This window comes from Melanotaenia boesemani, chromosome 14 (assembly GCF_017639745.1).
Source record: "Melanotaenia boesemani isolate fMelBoe1 chromosome 14, fMelBoe1.pri, whole genome shotgun sequence".
Taxonomy (NCBI): Eukaryota; Metazoa; Chordata; class Actinopteri; order Atheriniformes; family Melanotaeniidae; genus Melanotaenia; species Melanotaenia boesemani.
The window spans coordinates 32019187-32027333 of NC_055695.1; positions in this window are offsets into that span (position 1 = coordinate 32019187).

The following is an 8147-nucleotide window of genomic DNA, read 5'->3' on the forward strand; positions in this document are numbered from 1 at the left end:
TGGTCTGTTTGTTAGTCATAAATCCAGCTGGTGGTGGAGGTTCCACCTGGAATTTATGGAATTTCTTACATAACAGAGCAGCTGAACTAAATTAAAAGCACTTGAGAAATCAAAGAACATCAAAGTGCTGCCTGATTGGTCCAGATGAGAATGGGCTCTGTGAAGCAGGTAGATGATGCGTCTTCAACCCCAAGAACATTACAATAAGCAAACTGTAATAGATCCTGAAAGGTGTTCACCTGCTTGTTGAGGTGAGCCAAAAACAGTCTCTGCAGGACTTTCATGATGAGAAATGTTGGGGTAACTGGACTGTGGTCTTTTGGTTCAGATGGCGGCAGTGGCTCAGGCGGTAGAGCAGGTCGTCCAATGATCGGAAGGTCGGCGGTTCGATTCCCACTCCCGCAGTCCCGCAGTCATCTGTCGTTGTGTCCTTGGGCAAGACACTTAATCCTCCTTGCCTCCAGTGTTGGCATCGCTGGTGTATGAATGTGTGGATGAATGTTCGGTGATGGTCGGAGAGGCCGTAGGCGCGGACTGGCAGCCATGTTTCCGTCAGCTTGCCCCAGGGCAGCTGTGGCTACACACATTGCTTACCATCACCAGGTATGAGAGAGGAGTAGATGAATAATGGATTCACAATGTAAAGCGCTTTGGGTGCCTTGAAAAGCGCTATATAAATCTAATCCATTATTATTATTATTATGGTTGGGATTTTTAGGGACTGAAACAAGGCAGGATTTTTTCCACAGCATAAGAACTCTTTTCTGACTCAGGATGGAGTTGAAAAGGTGCTGGAGAATCCAACATAGTTGTTCTGAGCAAGTTTTTAGAACACTGGAGCTGAAACCATCTGAACCTGCAGCCTTGCTCCAGTTCAGTTTCTCCAGCTGTTTCTTCACCCGACTGCAAGAGACACACAGGCTGGAGGTGGAGGCAGAGGAGGTCTCAGGAGACAGACAGGCTAGAGGTGGAGGCAGAGGAGGTCAGAGAAGACAGACAGGCTAGAGGTGGAGGCAGAGGAGGTCTCAGGAGACAGAGGGACTAGAGGTGGAGGCAGAGGAGGTCAGAGAAGACAGACAGGCTAGAGGTGGAGGCAGAGGAGGTCTCAGGAGACAGAGGGACTAGAGGTGGAGGCAGAGGAGGTCTCAGGAGACAGACAGGCTAGAGGTGGAGGCAGAGGAGGTCTCAGGAGACAGAGGGACTAGAGGTGGAGGCAGAGGAGGTCTCAGGAGACAGAGGGACTAGAGGTGGAGGCAGAGGAGACAGACAGGCTAGAGGTGGAGATAGAGGAGGTCTCAGGAGACAGAGGGACTAGAGGTGGAGGCAGAGGAGGTCAGAGGAGAAAGACAGGTGAAGTTTTGCCTCAGAGACTGGTCTTCGAGGCAGAGGCTCAGAGCAAGGCTGCAAGACTGGTTATGGTTCTTCTCCAAGAGCTAATGTTGCAGAAATATACGATTGTCTCACCTGGCTGAAAGTCAACATTAGACTGTCTGCTGATGTACTTACATACTTTCATACAATAATTAACACTTAGACTCATATATATATATATATATATATATATATATATATATATATATATATATATATATAATGCTGGGATAGGCTCCAGTTCACCCGTGACCCGAAATGGAATAAGCGGTCAAGATAATGGATGGATGGATATATATATATATATATATATATATATATATATATATATATATATATATATATAGTATAATAATGTAATTTACTGCGCAAACACATGCATATTTCATTTGAGGGGTGAATTTTTAGGGTGTGCAGGAAGACAGGCCGGCCCCAGGAAGGAGCAGACAGCAGATTCAATAAACATGCCACTACATTACAGAGGAGGATACCTTTAATACAGTCTTGTTAGGTGTAAGTTCCTCAAATTCACACAGCTTACAACTTGGCACAGGCAAAAGATGAGGAGTGAGGTGCTTGGTCATGGATGCTGCATCCAACATGAAAGCCTGTGCAAGGACACTTCAGATCAGACACAGCATCTGTGTTGCCCACTCACTAAGTCTAATAGTGTGCAAGTCCTATGACCAGATTCCCTTCCTTGCAGGCAACCGAGCAAAATCACGGAAGATAATCACATACTTCAGAAGCAGCACTAAAGCAAAAAAAATGTTTGTGCCAGATACAGGAGTTGCTGGGCAGACCAAAACATTCTTTAATTCTAGAAGTTGAAACCAGATGAAATAGCACCTTACTAATGTTAGTATGCCTCTTTGAACAACATGAAGCTGTGGGTGCAGCCTTCGCATCTCTCTCCACAGGCCTTCTTCCACTGAATTCGCTGGAGTATGACAATTGAGGAAGAATTAAAAGTGATAGGCCCTTTCCACCTGGCCACAGTGGAACTCTCTGAGGAGAAATGTGTCAGGTTGCACTGCTCATGAAAATGCTCCACCACAGAGTTCAGTGTAAAGCCTCAAATGTACAGACTGACCCTGCCAAACTGTTAGCTGACAGCCTAATCCTTAGACTTAGAGAACATCTGGCTGGTTTAGAGACAGTGAGTGTGCTGACACTGGCAATATTGCTGGATCTCAGGTTTAAAGTCTTGGGGTTTATTTGAAGGCAAATGAGGCAGTGAAACGATTGCGGATGGGCTGTGCTAACATTCTCACACTGTGTTCCTCCACAGATCCGTCCATCAGCAACCTGTGATGCTGCTGCGGCATCACGGGCTTCAACAACATCAACATCCAGCTCAGGAAAGCAGTCAAATGATGTCATTTATATGTGTGAGTGTTTGCTGCAATACAGTTTTGCACTGTTTAGTAGATGGTAGCAACCTGTGGTACCTGCTTGACACCACTGTGAGTCAGAACTGTGAAGTGTCCAGTGCAGAAGCAGAGGCTATTGTGGAGGTGCAGTGATACTTGGCAGAACAGAACATTCCAGGACCCACTGTTTTACTGGCATACACAGTGGCATACACAGTGGCATACACAGTGGCATACACAGTGGCATACACAGTGGCATACACAGCAGCATCTGTATCCTCACTTATACAAATTGGCCCTTCAGTTTCTCTGCACACCTGCTTCTTCATTCTGTAAGAGGGTGTTTTCTAAGGCTGGTGAAGTTTTATCAAAGAGGAATCACCTGAGCCCCAACACTGTCAAAACACTTATTCCTGAACAAGAATCAATAAAGCACAACCCTGTGCTTTATTGATTGTGTGTTGTGTGTGTATATATATGTGTGTGTGTGTATATATATATATATATATATATATGTATATATAAACACCAGCGTTGGGGGTAACGCATTACTTTGTAACACATTACAGTAACGATATTACTATTTTTGGGTAACGAAGTAAAGTAGTGCATTGCACTTTAATAACGGTAACGAAATGACTTCACTGGACTACAGCAACCCGTTTTTCTGCGTTACTCGAGCCGTGCTTGCCTATGTGTAAAGCTCTGATCTGTTTTAAGTGGTGTGCGCATGCTGCTGCCTGTGTGTGTGCTTGTCTGGGCACGTTGCCATAGAAATTGATTTGCGGGTGTGATGGCCGCCTAGGCAGCCACACACATTGAGCCCGGTCTGGTAACCTTTTTCTTCATTTCAGTTAATTCAATACACATTTTATTTGTAATTTTACCATTTCTTTTATATTTCACATTTTTCTTAGCAGGTTTGGCAGGGTGGCTAACTAACTGCATGCACACTTTTAGTTGACTCATTCTTGTCACCTTGTTAATTTGGTTTACTTTCAGTTAAAATGCATTTTCTTTGAGTTACCAGTTCCTGGGGAAGTTGCTGTGTGGGAGGCCCAAGCCTGCTAAGAGAGTCCCAGCGGAGGTGGATCTCCTTTGACGAGGCTGCAGCCTAATTGGACTCATCCATCTCACAACAGGTCAGTGGGAGAGAGTTTTAGATTTTCTATTTTGTATTACTTTGTTTGTTCTTAATGTAGAATTATGATTATTTAGATTTCTGTTTCCCTAATGAGTTATGAGTCCAAATTGTTTAAGTTCTGTTGTGAATTAGTTAAGTTTATTAAGTTAACTGAAGCTCTTGTGTCAACATGGTCTGATCAGCCAGTGTATATAGTTTCCCTTGTGTGTCAGTTTGTTAGGTCAGTTAGTTTTCAGTTCCTTATGTTGATGTTCTACTTTACTTGACCTCTTTTATGGGCCCAGAACTTTTACTTAGGAATTTGTATTTTTGTTGTTTTTTTTGTAAAATTAAACTTTTTTTTAAAAAACCTCCTGTGCTCTCTTCATCCTTGGCCTCGGTCCCTCACAGCGGGACGTAGCTGATTGTGCTCCAACTAAAGAGAAAGAAAAATTAAGCTGGGGATTCGGAGAAACGGGCTTTTGGCCAGCGGCGATATTCACATTATTTTCAGTTTAGTCAGGTTTCAGTCCAAACTTGTGGAGAAAGATCCTGCTCACCAGTCAGTGGAAGGAGTCCTTCAGCAGCTGACCCGCCTAAACAAGCAGCCGACCCGCCTAAACCAGCAGCCGACCCGCCTAAACAAGCAGCCGACCCGCCTAAACAAGCTAAGCTTTTTTCAACATTTCCTGGAGCGCAGCAGCTGGTAAGACAGAAATTAACAAGCTAGTTACAGGGTTCATTGTAGGAGACGTGCTCCCGCTGTCGACTATTGAATCACCCAGGTTTAGAAAAATACTAGATAAAATGATTATGTGGCCATTTCTTTCCACAGACAGGGACGTTGTTCTTGTGGCTTTAAAGCCATTTTGTTTACAATATACAGTAATCACACTGCAGACAGGCAGTGGTGATTCAGCTATGATGTTTGTCCATGTCTACAAGGTAAATTAAGTAATGGTAAAGTAAAGTAATAAGTAGTGACGTTACTTTTCAAATGCAGTAACGAGTAAAGTCATTACAATTTACAGAAGTAATGAGTAAGTAGTAACTAATTACTTTTTTAGAGTAACTACCCCAACACTGATACATGCATACATACACATACATATATCTGTCTGTATATGTATATATACATATATGTATATATATATATATATATATAGAGAGAGAGAGAGAGAGAGAGAGACCCAATCCTCTCTCTCTCTATATATATATACATACATATATCTGTCTGTATATGTATATATACATATATATATATATATGTATATATATATATATATATATATATATATATATAGAGAGAGAGAGAGAGAGAGAGACCCAATCCTCTCTCTCTATATATATACACTACCGTTCAAAAGTTTGGGGTCACTTTGCCATGGGATTCAATAGGGAAGTGACCCCAAACTTTTGAACGGTAGTGTAATATATATATATATATATATATATATATATATATATATATATATATATATACATACATCTATATATATGTATATATATTAGAGCTGTCAAAAAAAATGCATAATGGTGGTAACTAATTTATGTAATTAATTGCATTAATATTTTTTAACGCATGTGCAGGATAACAGGCCCAATACGTCTGTCATTTCTCCGTCATATCTCACCAACCATCTTCATGGTGATAATTTCTGTCGTAAAGCAGCAAATGTGACTGAAGTTAAACAGCCAACACTGATGAAGAAACTCCGATAAAACTGATCATATGGATAAAAACAGCGTTTTCTTTTTATCATTGAAGTGTGAGTGTTTGTGCAGCAGTGATAAAAGTCCTACAGAATCACCCAAAGTAAACACCTGCTGATAAAATAGATCATCATCTGCTTGTTTTACTAGTTTTTCTTCACTTGTTTACATTAGATGATCACTTTAGATGTAATAATCAGTTCAATATTTTATAAAACTCCAGACCTAAAAAAAGGTCTCCTTTGTGCCCCTTTTCCTGGTCAGTGCTCCTGCCCCCCCCCCCCCCCCCCCCCCCCCATCAGAACTTCTCTAGAACCGCCCCTGAATATCTGAAGTACAAACCCTGTTTACCACCAGCCAGCTACTGTGTTAGAGAAGTTCCTCCCAACAACAACACATTGGGGTAAATATGAACTATGAACTGCTAGTTTCCTCCTTCTCACCTGAATGCAGCGAGAGAGAAAAGCTGATCAGCTGATCACGACAACCGTGATGATTCACAGAACAACATGAGAGGAGAGGGAGGAAGCAACTGCTGCACAAACAGAGCGACCAGAGATCTTCTACAGCAGACACATTGGTGCAAACGTTGGCGCAGGATAAATTTAAAAAAACAATGCAGGAAAAGTGGGGGTGCGGACAAACTTTTCCATCTTGCCTCTCCGAGTCCTGCCATCATAACAAGGAAATGGAGCTGCTGGACCTTTGACACGATCACCCACCGGATCCTTCTCTCCACACTCTTGGATCTTGGCATCTCAGGATTTGTCCTCTTGTGGTTCATATCCTACCTCACAGGAAAATCCTTCAGAGTATCTTGGCGAGGGGGAGTGTCCAGATCACATGGGCTGAAAACAGGGGAGCCTCAGGGCCTGGTGCTTGGCCCTCTTCTCTTTTCACAATACACCTCCTCACTCTGTCATTGGCTCTCATGGCTTCTCCTACCACTGCTATGCAGATGACACTCAGCTTTTCCTTTCCTCCCTCCCTCTAGAACTACACAACAGCACCCGTGTCCACCTGGACTCACAGCAGTCTGACTAATGATGACGTGTTTGATTTCTGCTTGTGTTCTTACTCTCAGATGTAAGTCGTTATGGAGAAAAGCGCCTGCCAAATGACTATAGAATAGAATAGAATAGAATAGAATAGAATAGAATAGAATAGAAATGACAGATTTTGGAGTTGTCATGGCACGCATGCGTTAATTGCGTTAAACAGCCCAAATATACACTTTGCCCAGGTTTGCCCCATTAAAGAGTAATGGACATTTTTAGCTTTGTAACCTCTAAAAATATTAAAAAGATACATTAGTGAAATATTTACTCATATACTATGTACCTTCTTTGGCAAATTCAAATCCTGGCTGACCCCTGAACCAATCCTGAAATCCTGAACCATGCAGGACTTCATAGGAAATATGAGACATCCAAGAAAAGCCCTAAAAAGCAGGTTATTAATGCAGATAATGGCTCTTTAGTTTTTGGAAAATTTGATTTGATGAGATATTACATAAAATGTTTTAGTTTTCTATTTTTATGCTTTTAGAAAAAAATCTAACTGGTTTGGTTGAATATTTCTGGTGGATTTTCTTTTTAATTAATCAGGATTCAGTGCTGGACATCTTACGCCCACATTACTTCACTTACTGATTGCAGAAGTCTGCACAACCTTTTCAAATAAAGGTTATTAATCAAATTAGCTCCAGATTCAGTATCTCCCCTGATTAATAGTGACTTTGAAGGAGCGCTGTAGAAATGGCTGCTCCGTCAGTATGCCTGTTCTGTTTGTGTCATCATATGTTGTTTTGTCTAGTCTTGGATGGGTTGTACTGAAAACATGAATTTCCCTGCAAAGGGATTAATAAAGTATTTTTCATTCATTTCATTCATTCATTCATAAGAGTGTGTGTATGTGTGTCTGTGTGTACTGTATATTTTTACAGCTATGGTAGTTAAGGTAAAATTCTGAAATGATTGTAAGTTAGTATAATGTCGTTTGACATAATGGTAACATGATTTCATGTGTGCGCGTGTAGGTGTGTGTGTGTGTGTGTGTGAGAAAGAGCGAGAGAGAGTTTGTGTGCATAACTCCCTTTATTGAGTGTATTTGTGTGCAGAGGAGATATGATTGGAGATGTAATTAGTTGCATGGGGGTATTGTGTGCAAGGTAAGAAAATTTGGTACATGAGTGTGTAAGCAGGAAAGAGATAAAGAGAGAGAGGGAGAGAGAGTACATGTTATATTACATTTGTTACACTACAATAACCAGGGACCAAAGGAGTGAGATGGAGAAACCTTGCAACATCAATCATCTCCAAAGATGGAAACTACAGTGTGTGTGTGTGTGTGTGTGTGTGTGTGTGTGTGTGGTGGTGGTGGTGGTGGTGGGGGGGGGGGGGGGGGGGGGGTTCAGTGCAGGGACATGTGGCCAAAGTTAATTATCAGTGAACCCATTTAGCAAATGTGCATGTGTGTGCATAAAGTGGGTGGGTGTGAGTGTTATTGCAGCCAACAATGCAGAAGGTTTGGATGTTGTATGCAAAAAGCTGAGCAGCTGGTTGTTG